Below are 20,099 nucleotides of genomic sequence, written 5' to 3' on the forward strand. Positions count from 1 at the left end.
CATGTTAATATAAAAGGTGGATATTTCATGGGGCCCCCTCCATAAAAATACTGATATAGGAGCGGACGTGCGTTCCTGATAAATTCCATTTTCTTAGTCTATATAATCCTTGCATATATATATATCAAGGCTTAGGTATTGGACCAATATGGAGGCCCTTCCCTGGGGCTCACTACCTCTCCTATATCAGTATTTTTATGGATGGGGCCCCATGAAATATCCACCTTTTATATTAACATGTCTACGGTGTCATCCTTGTTCAGTTCTTGTTTAGGTAGCCGTGTAGATGAGAGTAGCTTCCCTGACATTTTTAAGAAGTGAAACCTCACAGAAAACATCCTGTTCCTCTGACTTTTGCAATCTTTCTTCCTGCTCTTCCACTGTGATCCCTGAACTTTAGGTGCAGGATTTGTGTTGTAAAGGAATCAGTTGTTGCTGAGCACCACAAGGTAACTTGTTCTCTGCAGTTTGATTGATTGTGGATTTCTGTACGTAGAGAGAAAGGGAAGATGTAATGTCTTTTATAGGTAAGTGGTGTAAGACGAAGAAAATGCAGCACATTTCCAGGTTTGGGCATGACAGGTAAATGATGTAGTAAAATATGATTGGGGAAGTGTCTCCTGGTGAGTGCCTACTTCTACTTTTATGCTTCTCCTAAGCATAGAATCCTATGGGTGTGAGGTATCAAAAATTAAAAAGAAGCGTGTGCCTAGTAAGCAAAGTGAACAGAGGACCACTTCCTATCTCTTCTGTACATTATCTTTAATACTGGAAAACTTGTTTGCTTTTTGTACATAAGGAAAATAAACCTCAGGACAATCAAACATCCAAACTTATCAACTATTATCTTCCTAGATACTAACTCAAAAACAGTCTCTCAAAGCACTCTTAATACACAGGATCTATACAAAGAGAAATCTATGTATTATTTTTATGGGTATTTCATTGAGATATAAAGTGTTCAGGGAGGAATTAGGAAGAAAATGCCTAGATAATTATTTTCTTCATTATAAATCTGTTGAATCTTAAGTCTAAATCCAGCTAAATGTATTTCCATACATCATGACTTCTGAATGAAATTCTTCACCATCCTTGGATCTGGCTATTATGAAGTATCTGAGATGTTCTATCAAAGACAGTTTAATTTCGTTGGCAGAAATAGATAATGCTTTATTTAAGTAGAAAGAGGATTTATGGAGGGCCTATCTGAATCCTTCAGAAAATCTTCAGAAACACTAGAGAGGTAGATGTGGTATGAATGTGGGGAACTGTCTGTGGCTCCTCCTCTTTAGCCTCCATCAGAGTGTCCAGGTGCCACTGGACACCAGCGTGGAAGGACAATGTGGAACTGAGAATGGGTGAATTTCTGTAGGATCCCTGTCTGGCTCAGAATGAGTGTGTGGGTGTGGGGTGGGAGGGGTAAGAAGTCCTTCTCTGAGGATTTTATTGTTATAGCTCTTTTAGAGGACACTCAATGAAACACCTCTCTTAAATGATATTTAGTAAAACAGTTGGTACGAATACACTTTATTGGGGTGACCAAAAGCTACATATGAACTTTGGAGAGTGGGAAGGAGGTTTCAGGGAGAATGCAATCATTAACTGGAGTTTAAAGTACTGTGAATGACTCATTTGTATGGAGAGGCATCCCAGCAATCCCAGGTACTCACTGGGCAGGTTCTTAGGGGGAGGGAGGAAGTTGAACTTTCAGGAATGACTATGTGAGGTTCCTCAGATAGAAGACTGAAGTTGGGATCCCGAGATCAGGCAAAGAAGAGGAAACTGCTGGAAAAGGGACTCCTCCATTTTGCACTGAGCTCAGAGGAGCTGTCTGGACATGGTTGACTACAACTTTAGTATTGAGAGGCAACAGGCAGACTTAAAAGAAAAGCAGGAAATAGGAAGACAGTCCACGCTTCACAGAAAGCTATGGCCAAGATCTAGGTTAATGACATTACTGACCTAGATTGATGATAGTACTGACATTAAACACCACAGACAACTGCTATTCCTGTACTATGCTGGTTCTCTCTGAAAAGACCCACTAACTTGTTATGCTTTCAGAACTAGGTACTACTATCCATGGTAACAGGTTCCCTGAGCTGGAGACAGTAGGCGTCTCCTACTCTTTGGTTCCCAGCTCTGTGTATGAGAAGTCTGATTGGTTGCATCTAGGTCTTAAGCCAGTTTGCTGAGGGATCTACACTACAGTACTTCACCTCCAGGGGAAATCTTATGATATCTTCAATTTTGGTTGTCATATCAGGAGAAATCACCCATAGAATTCATCAGTACTTCTCAACAACCTCAAATGCATAGACTGGTCTGTTAGAATCAATAACTATCATGTCTAAAATGTCAACAGGCCAAAGACCAAGGAACTCTGCCTTGGCTCCTGAGAGTCACGTTAAACTCTTGGGAACCTCAGTTCTGGAGCAAGCTCTGACCCCAGTGGAACCTATGGAAGGAAGTGTTCCATAAACAGCAGAAGATTCTGAAATGAGAAAGCAATTCCTCTCCATCTAAACAGATGCAGCTAAGCCATCTTTTTCAGACTTCCAGAATGATCCTAGCTTACATCTTTTGTCTATTTGCTCTCATTCTATCTCAGCCCTTCTGCAAAGCCTTCACCATGAGTCTTACCAGTCATCTTGGTTAGTTTTTATTGCTATGATAAAACACGACCAAAAGCAACTTGGGGAGGAAAGAATTTATTTCATCTTACAACTCTCATGTCACACTGAGGGAAGTTAGGGGAGGAACTCAAGCCAGGAACCTGGATATAGAATCTGATGCAGAGACAATGGGAGAGTGCAGATCACTGGCTTGCTTCCCCTCACTTGCTCAGTATGCTTTCTCAGACAATCCAAGACTACCTGCCTTGAGGTGGCATAAGCTACAGTGGCCTAGCCCTCCAATGTCACTCATTGATCAAGAAAATGCCCCCATAGACTTGCCTACAGGCAAATTTGGATAAAGGGATGTTTTTAATTGAGGTTGCTTTTCCAGATAATTCTTTTTTTTTTGTTTTTGTTTTTGTTTTTTTGAGACAGGGTTTCTCTGTATAGCCCTGGCTGTCCTGGAACTCACTCTGTAGGCTGGCCTCAAACTCAGAAATCCACCTGCCTCTGCCTCCCAAGTGCTGGGATTAAAAACGTGCACCACCACCACCCAGCCAAAGATTTATTTATTCTTTGTATCTGAGTGCTCTATCTGCATGTGAACACCAGAAGAGAGCATCTGATCACGTTATAGATGCTCATGAGCTACCCTGTGGTTGCTGGGAATTCAACCAGGGTCCTCTGGAAGGTCAGTCAGTGAGTGCTCTTAACCTCTGAGCCATCTCTCCAGCCTTTTCCAGATAATTCTTAGCTTGTGCTCTGGTTGACAAAAGCCAACCAGAACACCGGCTATCTGTTGTTCAGCTATGTATTTTAGCTTGACTGAGCTGTCTTGTCTGTAGTTGCTCTACACTCCTCCTTCTCTGAGACTATACTTAAGAAAATCCAAAGCCACTATGGAAATCAATATGGAAATTCCTCAAAAACTAACTGTACATCTATGGTTTGACCCAGGTATAGTACTTCATAGTATTTACCCCCCCCCCAAAAAAAAACCTCTTAAGTCAATATATCACAGCAATATTTATTTATCATAAAGGGAAAATTAAAGGATCAACCTGTGTGTCCAACAGAAGAAGAATAAATAAAAAGGTACATATTCTAAATATGATGGAATTTTTCAGGAATAAAGATGATCAAAGCAAGTAATTTGCAGGATACAACTGGAAATAATCAAGCTAAATACATTAGCTTTAAAAAGATAATTATTACGCTTTCTCTCGTTGTGGTTCCTAGATGTCATAGGATGTGAAACTGCATGTGACGATGACACAAGATTGGATGTGAAACTGCCTGGAAAACAGTAGAGAGTAATGGGAGTAGGGGGGTGTAGAAAGTAGTGGGGAATGGTGTGTGTGTGTGTGTGTGTGTGTGTGTGTGTGTGTGTGTTTAGCATGGGGGTTATGCCTAAAGATGAAGACGGCCTTAGGGACCCTGTATGTATGGTAATGGGGTTATTCCCCATTGTTGTTGACATTTCCTAGGGAAAGCCAAATCCAGATATCATTTACCCTCTTTCATAGATTCTGCAACAAGGTTGCCAGGTCCACAAGAAGAGAATAGCTCAATGATGCTGCCTGGGATGTCTTAGATCACAGATCAATGATGCTGCATGGGACATCAATTACAACTTAAATCAGTGATTATTCATAGAGTGTCTCCCAGAGAATAGCTCAGTGCTACTGTATGCGATGTCTTGGAATATAGTTAGCCATGTTGTGGTATACATTTCTAATCACAGTATGTGAGCAAGGTGGTGGTAGAAAGATTGGGAGGTCACGGTCAGTGTGAGCTGCATAAGGAGTTTGGGCACGGCTGAGGCTACATGAAATCTTGTTTCCAAATACCAAGGGGAAAAAATGAAACACAGAGTGTTCTTGACTTGTAACCTGTAAAAGACCATGCAGTACAACTGTATCTGACCCCAAATCATCTCTCAATGAAACTACAGTTCAGGCAGCCCGGAACCCAGACAACGAAGCGTTTCATAGCTCAGCGAGCCTCTTGGTGTCATCTCAGAATTGCAGCTGACACTTTAATATTTAAACAGAACAAAAGAGATGTGGATTATTTATTTTTCTTCACTTTAATTTTACCTCTCAACCAGCTTCCCTGTTTTTCAAACTTTAAAACAACAAAACTCTCCATTCCCACAGCAGCTTCTGCTCGAAGTGGCAGGTTATGAATGTTAACCTGACAGTTACAATCCAAAAAAGCTTTTCTCAACGCCATTGTCCCCATTCCTGCTTCCATCCCTCGAAGAAATTACACTGAAAATATTTTTTGCTCTGGGCAAAACTCGTCATATAAAATTTGACTATGATCTATATATTTATGGGGGAAAATTAATCTTCAATGCTTCAAACTTTTTATGCCTCGTAATTTTATCAAAAATGTCCAAACGCATCATAATGGAGCTGCCAGACACATGAATAATGTCCCACTTTCTTCTCAATTCAAAAAAAAATAGTCACACACTCAGGATGCCTTTTGGAGGCACTGCCTGGTTATGCTGTTTTATGAGCCACTTGGTGACTATAGAAGAATCTGATGGAATGTAACATGTGGAAGGAACTACACAGTTGCCTGTTTAAGGTAAGTCATGGATAGTTCTAGGTTTACAGTGCTGCTCTCTTGTCCACAGTAAGCTTACCAGTTCTCAACGTCTAAAATTACATGAGTTTGAAACAAAACAGAGCTGACTTATATCACAAGTGACAGAAATCTAAACTCATGCATAAATGAAGGAAATATATATATATATATATATATATATACATACACACACACACACACACACACACACACACACACACATATATATATATATATATATATATATATATATATATATATATATATTTGGAATGATACCAGTAAAAGTTTTGGGGTATCAATTAGTTAGGCTAATCTACCTTGTCCAAAACAAAGCATTCATTTCTCTCCATTCTTCAAATGAGCTATGATGTTTAGTTTTAAATGTCAACTTGCCACAACTCAGAATCACCTGGGAAGGGAGTCACAGCTGAGGAGTTATTGTCTTCATTAGGTTGGTCTCTGGACAAGTCTGTGAGTGATTGCCTTGACTGTTAATTGATGTAGCAAGAATCATCTCACTGTGGGCAGAAACACTCCCTTGGAAGGCCCTCCTGAACAACATGGGACAGGAGAATGCTAGGTAAGAGCAAGACTGTAGCAGGATTAATTTTTCTGTCTCTACTCTTGCATGTGACCATGATTCCTTAAGTTCTGATTTAACTTGTGTGCAGTAATGAACCATAACTCAGAATTATAAGACAAATGAGCTCCTTCCTCCTTTACGCTGATTCTTGTCACAGAATTTTATCACAGGAACAGACATGAAACTAGGACATGAGCCTATGCTAGTCACAGAAAAAGACATTTCTTCTGAACAAAAGCTGCCATTAAGATCTGAAAATGAGGAAGACAACAGGGTCATGATAAGGCCAACCCCTCTCACTTGGCCTTCTTTATTTTTTGCCTCATTCGGAGCAAATGTATCTCAGATAATACTAGCAAATTTATACACACTGCACAACTTTCACTGACAAAAATAGAGTGCAAGACAAATAAATAATAAAAAATCTTTTTCTCCCAGCTACTCCAAAATAGTAAGCCATTTGAAAAACATTCTCTCTATTTCTGAGGTGTTTTCAAACACTGACATACTTGAATTGGCTTATTTTTTAGGAAGGAAAAGATAAAAAAGTTATATGTTATTAGTTAATTTGTTTTAAATTAAAAAAAATTATAGCTGTAGATCACTAAACACTTCCAAGTTTCAAAATAACCAAAACAAAATGTAGTTTATAAGCTGAAATTTGCATGTGGCAGGGTCATGTATGGCATGGTCATATATGCCATGGTCATGTATGGCATGATCATGTATGCCATGACCATGTATGCCATGTTCATGCATGCCATGGCTATGTATGCAATGGTCATGCATGCCATGGTCATGTATGCCATGGTCATGTATGCTTATAATCCCAAAGCTAGAGAAGCTGAGGCAAAAGGATTGTTGCTAATCCAAGGCCTTTTTGAGCTGTAGAGTAAGACTGTGTTTTCCTAAGAGTAAACCTAAAGAAATAAAGAGGAGAGGTAAAGAAGAAAGAATGAAAGAAATAAAAGAACAGAAATGGGAATGAGAAAAATGAAAGAAAAACACTCTTTCATGCTTTGTGGCATTTCATGAGAATACTAATCATGTTTTGATGTTTTGTATTTGATTGTGTTGTATTGTATTGTGTTTTCTTTTCTGGTCTTGGAATTGAACCCAGGAGCTTACACATGTGGTGCCATGACTCTCCCTCTGAGCTACATTGCTCATCTCTTGGATAAACTTACAAAAGATGCATATTTCCCATCACTTTGTGCCTAATAATCACTGATTTCAGAAAACTCATAAGACAAAATATTACACTGGATTTTGTGCTTCACTCTTTTTTACATATGCTTACATACCTCTGAAAGGTAGGTAGCTCTATACACAGACTTCTGCATATCACTGTTTGAGAGTTTGTGGTTTCTCTACAGATAGAAGAGCTTGCCCTCTGGTGTCTGTGGCTCTCAGGCTGTGACCAAGCAGCAAGAGCTGTTGCTTGTTTGTTTTGCTCCACAGCCATTTGTTTGTGAATGCACCCTACCCCCTCGGATAATGATGTACCTGTTAATCAAGGAGTCTGTCTCTACCATCTGAAGTTAGGTATATCAAACATATTGGCCATAGTATCCTTGGGAAATAGCCACAGATACTGAAATGAAAGATTTCTTACTTGCTTGCTTTTCTTCACTAGGATGGATTGAACTCAGTGTATGCCTAGCAAGCATTCTGTTACTGAGCTAAATCACTAGGCCATTTTATACTTGTAATTTGGAGACAGTCTTATTAACTTTCCCAGGCCTAACCTAAACTCATTCTGTATTTTGTGAACTTGTAATCCTCCTGCCTCAGCCTCTTCAGTGGCTGGAGTTGCAGATCTGCACCGACAGGCTTGGCTGAAGACGTGCTTTCTTAAGCTCCTTAGGACCATACCCTCTATATGCCTTGGAAGGTGTGCATTGATAGGGTCATCTCTCACCATGTCTAGGGTGGGCCAGTTTGGAGACAAAACCAAAAGCCAGAGTTGGAAAGATGTGGATAAAGCCTGGAGAGTTCATGTGAGCTGTGGATTCAGTTGGGCTAAAGTCTAATTAGCTTCCAGATTTCCATGGTGGATATGTTAGGGAGTTCTCTTCTTCTCAACACTTTAAACTGATTTAAATCGGGTTTCTTCCACATAAAACTGGAAGCAAGTCGACTGTTATTGCAATTTCTGCTAGTCAAAATATCGACAGATTGGTGACCATGACAAGAGAATACAGATTAGTCAAGGATAGCTTTACCACAGTGACGGTTAATACTAAAAGTCCATTAATATACACAGAATCAATTATTACATGGAAGCTAGTTATTGCATGAATTACCCAGGGAGTCAATTACCACACAAAGAGCCAATGATCACATAGAGTACAGTACTATACTGGTAACAGATTGTCACAGAAAATCATGACTATACATTTATTCCACAGGAAGTCAATTATTACCCAGAGTCTATTATTACCAAGTCTCACAGGAGTTAATTATCAAAATCAAGTATTACATGAAGTCCGTTATTATACTGAGACTCAATTATTACATGGTGCCCTTTATTGAACAGAATCAATTTCTACACAGCTTTTCCACTAAAAGTTGGTTGTTAGAGAGTTAGTTATGATTCTCATATTCACTTGTTCCCAGAACCAGTTAGGAAACAGTAAATTTCAGTGATATATGATAGCATACAATCACGGTGCTTTTGAAAATCTTGCTTGTTTATCTAGTTGAAGTGTGCATGAAATACCTTTCTGTTGCTCTGATAAAATATATCAAACAAGTAGCAAATTAGGGAGGGAAGGTTTTGCTTTAGCTTACAGTTCCAGAGACATAGAGTCCATGATGGTAGGGAAGATAGGCCAACAGGCAGGAAAGGCTTGGTGAGAGGAGGAGGAAGTAGGCTGAACACATGTTATTCACACATAGGAAGTAGAGAAAAAGAGAACAGGAAGTGGTGCCAGGCTATCGAACATTAAAGCTAGCCCCCAGTGACATACTTCCTCCAGCAAGGCTCCACCTTGTGGAGGTTCTGTAACATTCCCCAAACAGCATCACCAACTGAGGACCAACTGTTCAGATAGTCAGCTCATGGAGGACATTTCTCATTCAAACTATCACAGATCACCAGGTCACAGTGTCCCTAAATTTGGTAATTTCTGATAGTCCTCTTGACAGCATTAAAAACAAAACAGATCTGCAGTGCCTTGAAAGAAATTGGTGTGCAGGGATAAGAAGTAGAGATTGTTTTTGAAAATGAAAATAACCATCCAAAGGTCTATTGGAGGAGAAGCAGGAAATAGAACTTCATTGATATATAGGATATCCTTAACCATGAAAGTATAGATTTATGAATGAGTTATTGTATATCCCATTAACACACACATACATGCATGCATATAGACACACAAAAAACAAATTTATAAATATAATCATGATCAGAAATTTCTGTGTATTCATGTGTAAATCACTTTACAAATATACCCTGAGGCAGTGTCTTTGATACTTCTCCTAGACAGTATCTGCAGCCGTATTGGAAGCTCTTTATGATCCTGGCCAACTAGTACAGTCAACATTAGTTGTGTGTGGCTACTAAGTTCCTGTATTGTTACTTCAGGGCCTCAGGACTGAACTTCTTATTTTAGTAAACCTTGATTAGTTCCAGCTTAAGTAGCTACATCTGATCAGTGGCTCCTGTCCTCAAAATTCCAGCTCTAGAGCTTTAACCATGGTATCTAGTTAGGACTTCTATTTCTTGAATAACAATTTACATCCAGGGAAGAGAAATCTCAGGGAGAAATCTCCCTGAGATTTTTCTTCTTTTTCCTTTCCATGTAAGAATGAATCACTCGTGATGTCTGCTGTTAGAAGTTCTAATCCAGATGCTGGCCTCTGAATTTATACTACTCAGACCTTCGAAGGGCCATTGACAAGAACATCAAACAGCTAGAGATTGACATCACTAATCTGAAGAAATCCCTTGTTTCGCTCTGAAGAGACCTCCAAAAATCACTAAGATCCTTATTGAACTTTATTTACTCTATTATAATAGAAAAGGCTGTGTACAGCTCTTGACTGTGTACAGCTCTTATAGAAGAATGTTGCCTTTGCATAGACAAGACAGGGATGGTTAAAGAGAGCATGAAAGAGGTCAGAGAAGGCCCTGAAAAAAGTCAGAGAGAGAAAGAGAAAGATGAGTGCTGGTACAAGAATTGGTTTTCAGCCTCTCCAGGGTTGTCAACCCTACCTCCTCTCATCTTGGGACCATTATTTGGGTTCTTTTTGCTTATTTCTTCTGGTCCCTGGGCCTCAAATAGGCTGACTAACTCTGTGAAACAACAGATAAATAACTTGGTAGCAAAACTTATTCAGATACAGTATCATAAGTTAGCTATGGAGGACCACGAGACTCAAGATGAGGTTGTTACTTTATCCAGAGTGTTCCCAAAACCCATCTCCTCCCAACCTAAAAGAGGGGACTTCCGCCCCTAGACCAAGCTGAGAGGGGCCACCCAGAACCCCCTCTGACAGGCGACCTGAATTCTTGCTTAGGCTGTGAGGCTAAGCACTGCAAGGGAATACCAATAAAAGTTAAAAATATCTCTCTGGGTTCCCTGAGGGACAAGCCTGACTGCATAGGGGTTGATGTCAAAAGTATCCCCTCTCTAGGAGAAAGACATCCTGATGAGTATGGCCCTCATGTCTCACTGGACAAAGACAGGGGGATCGGAGCCACTACAAGGTCCCCTTCAATTACTGGATGTCAGGCCTCTATCCCTGCCTTTGCAAGATTAGATTCGCCACAGCCCTTCTATACTTAGAGAAGGGAGGAGATGTCAGGGGCATCCCTGCTTATACACTGAAGGCCTAAAATCAGCCATAGGCCTAAAATCAGCAATAGGCCTGTCATACATGTATACTAACACCAAGTCTTGGGTCTCTGTGGATAAACACTGAAACAGATGGCTATAAGCTATTGTAAACAGGCAGTTTTGTGACAATTTACCAGCCTGAGTAGTCATAGACCTTGTAAATAGGTAGCCTTGGCAGATAATACCAACTTAGATAAGGACAAGCGAATCATAGGCAGAGCCGTAGCGACCTGTCCCCTGAACCCTTACCCAGCCGATACCCTGTTCTGAAAGATACCTGTATTCCCCCTGAACACCCATACTCCAGTGTCATCCCCTTCCCCACAGCCTGCCTTTCTGTGTTTATAACCCCTGTGTGAATGACTATAAATTACAATTTGAAAAATATAAATAAATTATATTAAAAAAAGGACTTCTATTTCTGTGATAAATCACCATGACCAGAAGCAACTTGGGGAAAAGGGGGTTTATTTCATCTTACAGCTGCAGTCAAGATGTAATGTAGAAAAGAAGAATAAAAGGAAAAGAAGATTCTTCCCATATGACACCACTTTGGGTCAAATTGGCATTAAAAAATAGCCATTATGCCAGGTTCAGAATCACAAGGAGGGGCTGGCCAGATCACTGATTAAATAAAGCTGATTTAACTTTGATCCCTGGAATTCACATGGTAAAAGGCAAGAACCAACTTCTTTTTATTCTTTTAAAGACAACTTTTTAAAAATTTATTTTATTTATATGAGTACACTGTAAGATGTCTTCAGACACACCAGAAGAGGGCATCAGATCCAATTATAGATGGTTGTGAGCCACCATGTGGTTGCTGGGAATTGAACTCAGGTTCTCTGGAAGAACAGTTAGTGCTCTTAACTGCTGAGCCATCTCTCTAAAATCAACTCCTAAAAGTTGTCCTCTGACCTCCAAATGAGAGGCCTTGAACACAAATGCAAGCATAAGGTTTATATTCACTTCAAGTAAATGTAACTTAAACAAAACAGCAACAACAACGACACAACCTCACTTAACTTACTCTAATAAACTGCTTAGCGTCTTTATACTTCTGTTTCCCCTCTCCATTCAACAGGGCTAACAAATTGTTCCTATCTTACATACCCATGTCTCTCACATACGGAGACATAGAGACCTACAGATTTGTGTGCGTGTGTGTGTGTGTTTGATTCCAGTTTTGATTACTTTTTGAAGGTTACCAGACATGTAACCATAAACTTCTTGGCTTCAAATGAGGAAAATGTTATCTCACCAACATGAAAGGGAAAAGTTACTGAGCAGAACAGGCCTCTTCTGGAAATTTTAATGTAACTGCTCCCTAGTTTCTCATGGTTTCTGTCAGCGTGTGGCCATGAGTTGCATTCCATGATTTACAGACACACCATCCTCATCTCAGACTGCCTTGTTGTCTTTTTTCCTTGTGTTTCTTGTTGGTCTAGGTTGTATCAATCAGTACACCCATGGAAACAGAGCCTTGCTGGTTTCTGCTGCATCTCCTACCTCAAGTCGCTGCTTCATATAAACTCCTGCCATTGGGCATACACTCCATCTTGAATTTCTTAAACTGACTTCATTTGCATATTTTATAGGATCATATTTCATGGCAGCCATCTTCCAAATAAAGTTGGATTCAAACATTCCAATGATAATGAATTAGATTAAGACTTGTTTTTGTGATCTTGCCTTCACATATTTTTATTATCTTTTCCATTAGAAAATTACATTTTCTTTGTTTTAATCCACCTTTTATTTAGTATACAAATGTATTGGATTTAATTGTGATACTCCCATACTTGTCTGCCAATTTTTTCTTCTTACTTACCTTCCATTGTCTCTTTTTGCCTCTCCCCTCCCACTTGTCCCCTTATAAATAGACACCTTTCAGTTTTCATGTCACATATATCCCATATACATATATACATATGTGTATATGTGTGTATGTGTGTGTATGTGTGTATATGTATGTATATGTATGTATATGTATGTATGTTTATGTGTATATATGTATATATATGTATGCATACATGTATATACATGTATATGTGTATGTACGTATATATGTATATACATGTATATGTGTATATATGTATGAATATACATGTATATATGCATGTATATATATGATTTATACATGAGAGACAACATACAATTTTTGCCCTTCTTTAAGAGAAGTATTATACATTTTCCGTTTGTAAACAACAACAAAAAATGTTGAACTTTGCCCACTTCTCTCGTATAACTATCTATACTCCCTTTTGTTTTCTGCAGAGCCCCGAGGGGCCCAATTCTTTTTGTGGCAGGATATATGTAAATCTCTCATCATCATTGCCTGGATGAAAAGACTACATAAGTCTTAATGCAACTGCAGGCTCTGAGTCCAAGGCCTCATTCTCAACGGCAGATGGCATTAACCTGCATTCCCAGGAGTGCATTAGGGTTTTCAAAATACAGGCAATTTCTCCTTGTATTGCATGCATACAAATGGGACTCAATTTATTGCAAATGGTGTTTCTGAGCACAATGGCCACAACATAATTAAGAAATGTATTCAACCCGTTACTAATTTAACACTGTTCAGTGTTCTTATAAAAAAAGAAAGAAAAAAAAAAACAAAAAATCTCCTCTGTTGTCCCACACAGTGTAGCCCTTAGATTTATGCTTTGTAAATACAAATATATTTTATTCATAGTGTATTCTTGCAACTTTAATTATGCAATAAGTATTTATTTGGAATTTATTCTCCTCCTCCTCCCCATTTGATAGCCATCATTAATTCATGGGACCTGATTAAGCTTCTTGTAAAGCTCCAGCAAACACCTTGGAAAACAAACTCAATTTGTAAGGACAAAGTTGTTTTCCTGATTATTTCAAATAAAGGAAAACAGAAAACACCTCTGGACTGGTTATGTTCAGAGCTGATGCTTCACAAAAAAATAAACAAGGATTAGTTCAATGATTTCTGTAGTGTTAAATTCTGTTATTATAATTAGTTCCCTTCTTCCGTTTGGCTGGAATTCCAAATGTCAGGTATTTAATTGGTTACTTTAATATCCATTCACCTTAACATGCTTATATTAGTTATGTTCTCGTTGTTTTGACAAAATACCTGCACGAAGTAGGATAGGAAGAATAGAGTCTATTATGATGGAGAAGACATGGTCTCAGGAGCATAAAGTAGCTGGTGGTATGGCATCAGTCAGGAGGCAGAGAGATACAGACTTCTGCTTAGCTGCCTTTTGCTTTCTTCCCTGTTTTTCAACCTCTGACTCCAGCCCATATGGTGATGTCACCTACATTCAAATTAGGCTTCCTTCCTTGACAGTACAGCTCTGTGAGTTCTTCACTCATGAGGGCCTCTTTTCAAGACTTTTAACAGACCAAGTTCATTACAAAGTTATGACCTTTGCACTTTGTCCTGAGTTCTTAGTCTAAGTTAATTACACACAGGTGTTTAGAAAGTTTGTCCTCTAAAGTTTGTTGCTATCTGATGGCACCTTTATTGGCAACCTGGAACACCCTCATCCCCATCCTATCCAGAGCCATCTATTTTTCTTTTGATACAAAGACAAGCCAACTCAAACAAGTCTCAAAAAATGAAGAGAGCTATGTCAATTAATGATTCTAGAACTGGTAAATTCAGAAGATCAGAGAAGTCCCACTGTTGCTGCATTTCTTTAGGCCCAGGAAAAGGCTGCAAATAGTTTCACAAGATCATAATAAAGTCCATCTGAAGAAAAGACTATTGCATTCGTGTGTGTGTTTATGTAAACTCAAAAGAAACTTTTGGGATGAAGTTTGCTTTGGCATGGATGTTACTGTCTCACACAGGCTAGAACTGGATTATATGTCCACCTCTAAGTCCACCACTGCAAAAGAGAGCAGGTTACCATAAACAATTGCTAATCATAATATATTCACCTACTGGTTGCATAACTAAACAAAGTAAAAGTTAAAAAAAACAGAATGCCTGAGATGTTGCCTTATAAATGCCTTTTGTGTTTTTCCCATTGTATCTAATATATGAAATGCATCTGTTGTATACACACACTTTCCTAACACACCCACAAACACACACACACACACACACACAGAGAGAGAGAGAGAGAGAGAGAGAGAGAGAGAGAGAGAGAGAGAGAGGAGCAGGGACTTACTGTCTGTCTTGTTCACCACAGTATTCTTAGTTCTTAACAAAGTACACTGCATTCAACAAATGCAAAGAAAGGGCTGATGTAGCTCAGCAGTTGGGTGCTTGCCTAACAAGAAAGAAATCTCTAAGTATTGCTGAATAAGCATTGCAAAATCATTTATCTCAATTCAAATTCTATTTTTTATGTCTTTTGAATACAACCTAGAAATGTTCCTCAGAAACTGAAATACAGGACAGACGCTGTGGGGCACGAATGAAGTAATGAACAGGATAGACATGCTCATAGGACATTCTTCATCTAAAGAGGAAAATTGGGCCAATGAGAAACCAAAAGAAGAGTAACAAAAGAGAGACAAGATAGAAATGTCTCACTTTCTAGCTCTAGGTACAAGAGAATTAGGACCACGAGTTCTATGCCAAAGTGATTTTCCTAGGCTTCGAGTCTCAGACTCTATAAGAGCTCATTAGAATTTTTTGGATTGTTACTTTTAAAAATACATGTTATGTCTGTATTCATCAAGGTTCCCTAGAGAAGCAATCAGTAGACTTTATCTCTCTCTCTCTCATATATATGTATATATACATATATGTGGATATATACATGTACACGTCTATATGTACTTTCACTCATAAATGTATATACATATATATGGAGATCCATAATAAAACTGACATATATACATACATACATACATGCATATATACATACATATATACATACATACAAACATACATACATAAAAATGATATATACATATCATAATCCTTGATTAGGAAAGCCTGGGCACTGAGAAGGCAAGGGTTTGAGGGCAAAAGTCCATGGACACCTCTTTTATCCTATCTTTTTTTCAATTCAGGCTCACAGAGGTATGTTTGCTTTCCTCATCAGCCATTTCGGTTTTGATGTCAACATACTTACAGGAATTCATGGATCCTTCAAATTTTAAAAGAATATAGAGAGATATGTCCAATTAATGTTGTAGCCTCTTCCCTTGGTCTCAGATAATGGTTTCCTTAGAAAAGAGTGAGAGTGGCCACTGGCCATCTTCCCATAACACTGCACAATAAAACAGTAGAGCTTGAGGAAGGGATGGCTGTGGGATAGGATATCCTGGAAAGGTTAGTGAAGACTAAGAAATTGAACACCAAAGGGAATGGGCTATTCCAGTTAAAACAGAGATCCAGCTTAGCATGGATTGAGGAGGAGGAGGAGGAAGAGGAGGAGGAGGAGGAGGAGGAGGAGAAAGAAGAAGAGAAAGAAGAGGAGGAAATTAGGAGCTATCTCTATAAAATATTTTTATTTATTTAGTAGGGTGTGTGTGTGTGTGTGTGTGTGTGTGTGTGTGTGTGTACATGAAAGTATGCCACAGTGTGTGAAGAGGTCAGAAGACAACTTGTGGAATTTTAATCTTTCCTTCTGCCATCAAAGTCAAGGTGTCAGGTTTGGGGCAAGTGTCTTTACTTGCTAAGCCATCACAATGGCTCAAGATGACCCTTTGAAAATTATGACGGGATTTGATGGAAATACGGTTAATGACCTACAGCAGTCACTGAGAAAAACCAAGTTTCTTCTGTCTTAAGGATGCCACTGCCTTCTGAAATGCTCAGCTACAGGGCCTGGAGTGCAGGTACTTCAAAGGTCACCATTTGACTGATCATCAAAGTCGGCAATTGGAACACTTGTCCCAGGAATGGAAGGTGAGAGACAGGAAGCCCCCAGGTTCTCAGCTCTGACTTCTTAAGCCCTTGGACTCTCCTGTTTGAAGATCACTCGCTGGCAGACACTCTTGTCATGCAGCACAGGCAGGGGCAGCTGGCAAATCTCACTTCTTCTCTGAAGTGTTATCCAAAGCCTGGGACCCTGACTCTCCTCCAGGAGAAATGATCTTGAACTCTTGTTTCCTGACAAGCAAGCTCACTTCTCATTTCCTCCCTTGTCCTACACACATTACACATATATGATAAACACGACCTTGTTCAATCTCACAGCACCTTCATGGCTTCCATCCTGATCAAACAGCATCAGCTCTTCATATTATAGATGCTTAGGGCTTCCTAAGAGCCTGTCAATGTATTGTAGGAAATTAATATATGGTAAATATGCTTATTTGCATCCATCAATGTAGTCCATGATGTTCAGCTAAAGTAAAAAATGCTTAAAAGTAGTAAAATCCTGACTTTTACTATAAATGTAGCATGAAGACATGTCAAATATTTTATGTAGTTCTCTAATTGATGCAGGCTGTAACCTGTAGGATGTTACAAACACTTCAAAGAAGAATCCCAATGGCAGGTGAAAATAAATAGGCATGAGAAATAGTCAAAATAAATTATAAATAGAACTAAACCTGGCCAAACTGGTCAATATCCACAGGACAAAAAAATTCCATCATATTCCATAGAACATAATTTGCATTTTTATGAATAATAATAATTTGCATTACTATCAGTTTTCTACAATTTACAGGACTGTGAAATAGCCCAGAGTCAAGGAAAGACTGAGATAATACAGAAGAGAGTGCCAGACAGGATGCATACTAATCTTTCTGGTGGATGTCAGTGTTTTTCCAGTTTTGTTCATTGTTGTCTTTCGGCTGCTTTACAGAATTCTAAAACCATGTAAGACACTCTGTGGATGTTTCGTAAAAGAGAAGTTGTCTGGGTATTTATTGAAAGAAAACTCATTCTATACTTCCTAGTTTGCTTTCTTTGGGGCTGTATCTGTTGTGGCTAACGGACAGACAGAAAACTCACCAGGATCCTGGGCAATAATCATCCTCAAAGGTATGTTTGTCAGGCTGGAGACATGACTCAGCCAGAAAGTGTTTGTCTTGCAAGTGTGAGAAGTTAATTCAATCCTCAGGACACACATAAAACAGTACCAGGCATGCTGGCTTTCACTTGTAATCCCAGTACTGGGTAGGTAGAGACAGATGGGTCCCTGGGACTCACTGTCCAGTGAGACTAATCTATCTGGTGGTGATTTCCAGTCCAGTGATACACATTGTCTCAAAGAAGGTAGATCGAGTTTGAGGAACACCCAGAATCCTCTGACTTCTAAATGTTTGTGGACACATACATGCTTTTACAGTCATATGAATGTGCACAAACACATGCATGTATCTTCATTGTAGGAGCCATTTGAAAATAGTGTAGATGTGGATATTAAACATTTCAAAAAACCTTCAACACACTTGACCATCACTTCACCCCAGTCACAACAGCTGTCGTCAAAAAATGCCAAAAAAAAACCCGAAACAAACAAACAAACAAACAAAAAACAAAATAAAACCAAAACAACAACAACAACAATAAAAACTCTGCAATCTGTGGGGAAAGAGGCACTGTTACACAGTTTTGGTAGGAATGTAAACTAATATAGCAACTGTGAAAATCAGTCTTGGATTTTCTCAAAAAATCTAGAAACAAAACTAGGGTATAATCCAGCTCTATTAGCCCTGGCATAAAGCCAAAGGACTTTTTATCCTACTACAAGGACACTTGCTCACCCGTGTTCATTATGGCTCAGTTCACAGCAGCTAGGAGATGGAATCAACCTAGATGCCTATTAACTTATCAATAGATAAGAGAAATTAATTAGAAAATATTATACTGAATGAGGTTACCCAGGTCCAGAGAGACAAACAGTGCACATTCTTTTTGCTACTTGGATCCTTAGCTTCAAGTTTTTTGTTGTTGGTTTGGCTTTGCATACTTAGTCCAAACACTAAAAATGCACTATTAGAGGAAGGGTATTTTAAAGGAGGGTGAATATTAAAATACAGTTAAGATGACAGAAGAGAGAGGAATACTGGAGATAGAAATATTTAACCATGGAGGGTGGTGGGGACGGGAGGAAATGGAGTCTTGGAAGAAGACTTAACGAAGTGAAGGATGCGTAAGAAAGCTATGTGAAAGCCTATTAGCTTCCAACTAAAGTAGAAACAAACTCAACTAAAAGGATGACCGCTGACATGAGCAGAGAAGGAGTATATTCACAGTTAAGGTGTAAATACAGATAGTGAGGCTGGGGAGAGGAGAAAGAAGAAAGTGGGTAAGACAAAACTAAGGATGTGTGGGGCAAGTGGACTTGTCTGTCACCAGACAGAGTTAGCCCAAACCCCACAAAACTCAGCATTGAATAGGCAGGCAGGGGGCCAGCTCCCTGGCAAACTATACCTGCTCTGGACCATGTAACCACGACAACCCACAGAGAGGATCATGGCAATCAGTCATGTAGCATAAAAACCTGGAGTTCTCTATGCTAATGAGGCATCAAGATAGGCCCTGAGTGTTTGGCCAATGAGCTACCCTTCCTAGGCATTCCTTCCTGCAAAAGGTATTTAATCCCTAGTTCACTCTGAATAAGGTGTATGTATTCACTTTTGCCATCAAATAAAGCAGTTTGAACCAGGAAAGACTGTCTCTTCATTAAGGGCCACCTAGGCGAGAGGGGCATTCACGGTAGAGAGCCATGCCTAAATCTTCTGGAGAAGACTTTTTCTCGTCTAGCCCCTCTGTACTCTTGGTACTCACTCAGAGCCAAACTAGGTTCCACACTTAACAGCCTCTCCCAGGGAAGGGACTGACCAGGACCCCATTACCAACTCCCAGGAGTACACAAGTGCTGCCTGAACACACAGATGGGAAACACAGCAATCATTCCAAACTCTGCTGTTTCCCACCTAGGGAAAGATGGACTGAGGACCCCTATTAAGTACTTGGCACCCTAGAGCTGAGGCAGACTTACAGTTCAGCAAGGTTGCATTAAGAAGTTTCCTGGAATCCATTAGTTTATAAGTCTATGATAAGTATGCAGCAATATGGAGAGATGGATAAGGACCTAGGATTGAATCCCATCACCCAAGTGACATCATACATCTGTCGGTAATTCTAGTGCCAGGGGCTCCATTGCCTTCTTACCTCTGAAAGCTACTGAATACACATGATGCATACAATCTCATGCAAGCATACCAACACATTCAAAATTAAAAATAATCTTAAAGTAATTTTAATCTTAAATGCACACATTAATAAATTAAACATTCTACCTAGCCTGTTTAAGAGACACACAATCCAAGTATTTTATTTACAAGCTATAAGACTAAATTGGGCAGATTTGGATCTATTCTAACTCATTTCCCAGCCATGATGTTCCTTAGTGCTTGCTATTTTTCTTGGCCATGTGCTCATGGTCCATCTTCTCTCATGGCAGCCTCCTCCACCTCGATGTCTTTCCTTCTTCTTCTTCTTCTTCTTCTTCTTCTTCTTCTTCTTCTTCTTCTTCTTCTTCTTCT

Source organism: Grammomys surdaster, unplaced genomic scaffold (assembly GCF_004785775.1).
Source record: "Grammomys surdaster isolate TR1022 unplaced genomic scaffold, NIH_TR_1.0 334, whole genome shotgun sequence".
Lineage (NCBI taxonomy): Eukaryota > Metazoa > Chordata > Mammalia > Rodentia > Muridae > Grammomys > Grammomys surdaster.